Source organism: Vigna umbellata, chromosome 1 (assembly GCF_029865625.1).
Source record: "Vigna umbellata cultivar VRB3 chromosome 1, Vumbellata_1.0, whole genome shotgun sequence".
In the NCBI taxonomy this organism is placed as follows: Eukaryota; Viridiplantae; Streptophyta; class Magnoliopsida; order Fabales; family Fabaceae; genus Vigna; species Vigna umbellata.
Window position 1 is genome coordinate 50,532,562 of NC_142165.1, and position 6,802 is coordinate 50,539,363.

A 6,802-nucleotide genomic window follows, 5' to 3' on the forward strand; every position below is an offset into this window, starting at 1 on the left:
ATAATTATTTGATCAGGATTTTATTTTATATTATCATAGAATGAGAAAATCAAACATGGAAAGAAAAATCAAATAAACAAAATTGGATTATTTGACACATTTTATATTTATTATTTGACACACACACATTTTCGATAAGTTGATAAAAAATTTGTTCTTAATGTATCTTGTGAGACCCTAAATAATTAAACTCTGAAATACATGTCAAATCAGAATTTAATTCCCTTAAGCCACTCTGATTTTATGGAAAAACGCACCCCAACATTTCATCCGTGTCACTAAAAACGCACCAAACTCTGCATGCACGCATGCCACTTGTCACGTTGGAAGTTTCTGAAGTCAGAGTGGGGGTGCAGGTGTCCGAAAATGAGACGCTCGTTCGTCTGGAATTGGAAGGAACAAAAGTGATTTTTCGAAAACCCTTCCACTCACCTGCACCATTCATCTTCTTCCTCAGAGCCTTTCATCTTCTCCAACTTCTCTCTAAAACTTCCAACCTCTCTCTACTGTAATTCTCACGTATCTTCTCCGATCAACTTGCAGCACCGTAGGAACGTTCACCCAACTACAAGCTACCAACTGGACCGAACAGTTTCAAAGACTGAAACTGGTAAGTCTCCTTCAGAAGCTTGTCCTTAGGTTTCTGGAAAAACTAGGGTTGTAGTTGCATGCAAGTAGGTAGTCTAAGTGTTCTGTTTTCTGTGGTTAGATTTGTTTTGGAGGAGTCAAGAACATAAGCGTAGTTGGACGAAGCCACTTTTGCATCTAGGACAAGTTTGATTTTCAATCCGGGTAAGGGAAGCTTATATGTTTAATTTATACTTGCATGTTGTATGATCTGATGTGAATGTATGAAAAGTATGATGTTGAAGCTGTTATGAACGAACCTGTTGTACTGGATGATTATGATTTTGTTTTGGGGTGTAATGCATGTTGATTTTGATGCGTATGAAGGATGAATGAACAATATATAGTTGGATTTGATGAGGTGAAGTAATGTTATAAAGTATGAAAATTAATGTGGATATGAATTTATAGAGTTTGAATCGTATGAAAAATGTTAAAGTTAAGACATTTGAAAATCTGGATATGATAATTTCCCTAAGATAAATTACGTTCGTCATCGTACGGTCTTATACCGTTCGGTTTCCCTGAAAAAGACTTAGAGTAGAATTCTTTCATTTGGGAAGAATTCGGTTTGAGAACGAGCGTCCTCATTTGAAATACTATGTTTGAGCGTTAGGTTCAGCATAGAGTTGTCGTACGCCTTAAATTAAATAACATTGAATTAAGTAACGTTCGGTCTTATGCCGAAGCGTTCGTTCTATATAGCGCTCGGTCTTGTACCGAAGCATTCGTCCTAAATAGCGCTCGGTCTTAAACCAAGCGTTCGTCATGATTGGTGCTCGGTCATCTACCGAGCGTTCGCATTAATGAAGTGTTCGGTCTTAAACCGAACGCTCGTCCTTATCTTTGATTTCTTAATGAACGTAAATAGCGTTCGTCCAAATATTTCAATATTCATCCTCTCACGTTCGTACAAATATTGGCATCGGTTCTGTATATACAAAATTTTACAAAGAAAGGTTCTAAGTGTTATTGACTATCCTTAGTATATTGAATCTGGTCCAAGATATTCTTCTTTATTACGAAAATTTACCAAGTACCATTATACCTTCAATAGAGTCAGTTCCTTCAACTGATCAAACAGAGAGTCACGTCCGTCTATCCAGTAATTTATTTGGACGTTCGTCCTAACTCTTCAAAGGACTGAACGTTCGTCCTTAAGTGCTCTTAAAGTTAAAGATGAGAATGATGTTAAATTATAAGGAATTATAGTGCGAACACTATATTAAGTGATTTTATGAGTATGGATTTTGGACGAGCGTTCCAAGGAGGAACGTCTCAGATATGTTAAATGTTAAATTGGTAAAGTATGACCGTGGATAAGTTAAGACTCGCTGTCCATCCTGATGTTCCGTGATGCTCATCTTCATGTAGAGGAGGGTAGTCATGTGTGGGAACGGCAGGAGGTCCTTAGTCCATAAGTTAACGTGGGCGACGTAAGAACGGACTAACCTTGAGTGGCAGCTGTGAGATTAGATCAGTTACTACACCACTCGGGTGCAAGGACGCTTGTAACTACATGGTTCATACAGTCCGGACGGTCTGTCTTATATATATATATTTATTTCTATGTTGTTCTATGTTAAGTTACATGTTGTATGTGTGAATGGAAATGTTAATTGTATGTGTTAATTGTATGAATTAAATATTATAAGCTTACCCTTTCGTTTTCCTTGTGTTGTCCATGGTATGTGTACGTTCGTCTTGTCTTGCAATGATCATCCATGTGGATGTGAGCAGAAGGCGAGGCTACACTGGAGGACGTTATTGAGGAAGAGAACTTGGTTGAAGTGGAAGTGAAAGCGGAGCAGTAGGACGTCCGTCTTTCTTTTTGCTTAGAGCGCTCGTTAGATTAGGAATGTGAATGCTAGCTTAGTTTGGACGTTCGGTTAAATATTTTGTAAAGCCTTTCGTCCTAATTATCCCTGATTCCGTTTTGACGTGTACGTTATTTTGTATCTAAGTCGTTCGGCTCTGGAACTTCAATTATGAATAGAAAGACTGTATATTTTGCTGTTAATTGTAATTAATTCTGATTTATGGTAATTACTGTATTTTGGGATGTCAGATATCTACTTAGGTAATCTATTTGTTTCATTTCTGTATATTTTTTTTCACGTCACCTCGTCCTATTTTACTTATAATTCTTAAAAGTTTTCTTTTGATTATGAGCTCTTATAATATTTAAATTTGTATCTACATTTAAATTTTCTATGATTAATATAATTCAGTATTGATTCAATTATGTGATTGTGAGGACATGATGATATTATAAAAAATATTTTTGTTATTCTTAAAATTCATGGCTGAGAGTATAAATGAGTCAAACTAAGTCAAATTCTTAAAGTTTGGATTTAATTTGTAAAACATACTAAGCTTGAGCTTGATTTGCTTAATTCATCTATGACTTAATTAATATTATTTTTATGGAAATTTTCTTAAATTATTTTTCAATTTAATTAATATAGAATCTAAAAATTATTTTAATATCATTTACTAATAAAAATATATGTACAAAAATTAAAAAAAAAAAAAGATATCCATATATTAAAAAAATTTAGTGATTTATCTCTTTAAATATTCTTATGTAGTTTGATACGTATTTGCTTAGTATACTACACAACTTTCAGACAATGTTAAATAAAGAATATAGTTTTTTTGGTCCAAAGTTTTGGAATTAGTACATACAAGACAATAAGATAAAGGTAACCTCAAATTAATCGCACATATTAATCATAAAATTAAGGTTCTAATCATGATTAAGGCATGATTGGCTCCTTCTTACTTATGTTAACAGTAAAGGTCCAATAAAAAATAATATAACTAGGTGAACATCCAAGTGAAAATGTTAGATTTTCTAAAAACTCTAGTACCTTTTCAAAACGAACTAATATTTATTTGAAAGTTGGAATGCGTCTGCAAATATCTTCACCAACTAGAGTACAACAATAATATATTGTGGTTATAGGATTTATTCAATCTTGTAAGAAAATTAATTTTAAAAAATACTATTTTAATTAAAAAATATTTTCTCTCTCATCTAACACTGACCTTTATAAAAACTACATTATAAGAAAACATTTTATATATATATATATATATATATATATATATATATATATATATATATATATATATATATATATATATATATATGTATATATGTGTGTATATATGTGTGTTATTTTTTTAATTTCTTATAGAAGATATATAAACTTAATGTCTAGTTAATCCTAAAATATTTAAATGTCTTTAACATTAAGTATATTCATTCTAAGTTTCCAAAGCAATAAGAAGCACAAGTTTAAGTTATCATGCAACATTTGTAATATCTCACTAAAAAATTACTTTCTTTTTAATCATCACAAGATAATATATATATATATATATATATATATATATATATATATATATATATATATATATATATAATATTTACATTACACTAAACTTTCTTCAAAATAAAAATCTCCTTTAAAATTATAAGCATGTAGATATCTCAAAAAGAAATTAAACAAAACAAAAAAAGTAAATATTTTCTCACTTTATATTCTATCTCTGTTCATATTTTTTTTAAATATCATGTGTAACACATGATAAAACAACATGAAATGATTTTTTTTAAATCTCTCATGCCATAAAACTCATATACATGTATGTATTTTTCACAATTCATAAATTATATATATATATATATATATATATATATATATATATATAACAAGTGTTTATTTTTTAATTTATTGACTATATCTCATGTTATAAAACAAGGATATGATACTTGTATCGTCTGATTGTACAGTCAATCACAAAGCGACGACAATTATAACTTGGATGATCACTTAACAGACAAGATGACAACTTAACAAACTAAGAGATCAACTAACAAACCAGATAGTCAACTAATAGATCGGATGGTGAGCCATCAACCAAAATAGTCACCTAACAAACCGGACAGAGGATCATTAACCCGTACGATCACCTAACATACTAGATGGCGAGCCATAAACCTGGATGGTCGCCTAACAGATTGAACGACAAACCATCAACCCGGACGACCATCTAACAGTCAATGTTGCCAACTAATAGATCGAACGGCGAATCATTAGACCAGACGAACTACTAGATTGGACTGCATGTCACCAACCCAAGCGAACAACTAACAGACCGGACGATCATCTATCAAGTCGAACGGTCAACTTCCAACCCGACAACAAATCATCAATTGGACAATCAAACAACAGATCAAGTGACTGATCACCAAATAAAACCAAAGTATATCAGCTCCAAAATAGTTTTATTTAAGGTTAAATCATTATTAGTCATGTTTGGGCCATAATTAGGCCAACATTAATAAAAAAACCCTTTCATAAAATCTATAAATAAGGGTTTGAGGTAAGGAGGTAGTTCACGTATTAAATATAACATTCACTAACATCGTAGTACCTTTTGTAGGTATCATCTAAGTAGTTGGACATACGAGAGGTTCCTCAGACCGAACAAGACTTAAACTTGTGATTTGAATATTTAGAGATTAAGTAGTTGGACATGTAGACTTGACTCCACACTTGAAACAATACCGATATCATAAGAGCTTAATTGTGTTTTAAGAAGACATATGTATTAAACCAAATTCAAATATATGCAATTATCGCACTACCTTCAATAAGATGTCTCACACAACAAAGTTATATGATAGGAAAATATCTTTTCATGTGATCTAGTGAATCCCTATAACCTAAAAGACAAAATTACTTTTCACACTACATACTAGATCATAGAAATCTCTTTTCTATATGTAAAATATTAATAAAGTCCAAACATCTCTTTGAGAATTTAAAATTCAATACATAATCTAAACATCTTAATATAGTATTTATTCCTCATAAATAAATAAATAATTATGTCTATAGCACACTACATGTAATATTACAACATAAACATCATATGCTCTTATTGTAATAGATTCAAACCGAATTTAATAAATTTCAATGCATCATTCATAACTTTATAATAATATTCAATTATAATAAGTTGATATAACATAACCATTAGTGAAAATAAACAACTTTAGCAATTACATATAATTAAAAGCACGTAATTTAAAGTTTAGAAAACATTGTATTTTCTCAACAACTAACTTTCCTCCCTCAATGAATTAACACATGTCTTAATTTGATCAATCAAGGGTTTATTCACCCAATGAATTTTTAGTAGTTTAGCGAACAAAATTATCAAGTTTTTAATGATGTAAATTTTGCCCAACAGTAAACCTGTGAAGTTTTTAAATAAATGAGTTTTGTTTGGAAAGAACATGGTCACCCAATAACTACGTGTAGTGTAGAATTGAATGAATATTGGCAAACTAGTCCAAAAATGTTATAATTCATTTTTCATACATATAATTTAGTTATTGGTTTCTAAATAATAGCATTTTGAACCAACTTAACTTAAAACATTCTATATTTTAACTACATAAATGCGCAACATATTCTATCTAACTCAATTCAACTTAAAAGAAAATGATTCAAAACATCCTAGTAATGAATGTTTCTAGTTTTAGGATCATTAGAGTCTCACTTGCAATAACAAAGATAATCATCGTCAACTTTATCATTTTACCAACATATTACATCATATAATAACTCATTTAGAGTTTCATAAACACAAACTATTAATTCACCATTTTTAATACTTTCAATAATTTGATATTTCCTTCATAAAACACGTGATTAATTGATCATGTATGTCAAGAACATTAATTATATTTCACAAGGTCAGCCAAAAATAAGATAAGTCAGATGGAACATTGTAGTAAAACAAGCTGAAATTCATGATTCGTCCCACCAAAAGAAAGTGTCAACATGCTAGATTAGTCTGTCAACTTTTTAAATATTTTATTTCATTTTATTATTTTTAACATTTAAATTTTTTTTATAAATTAATCATATAAACATTTTTTAAGTTTTTAATGTAGTAATAAACTGACAAAAGTAGAATAAAGATCACGAACAAAATACTTCCTGAGGCGTGTAGATCACTGTCCTTAAGGACTTATCCGCGGTGTATTGCGCAAGTCCCCCAGGATACAACAGGAACTTCTCAGAATATCTATGAGGATCTCAGAACTAGCAAAGATCTTTAAAAAGAGTATAAAATAAACCCAGAATAATTT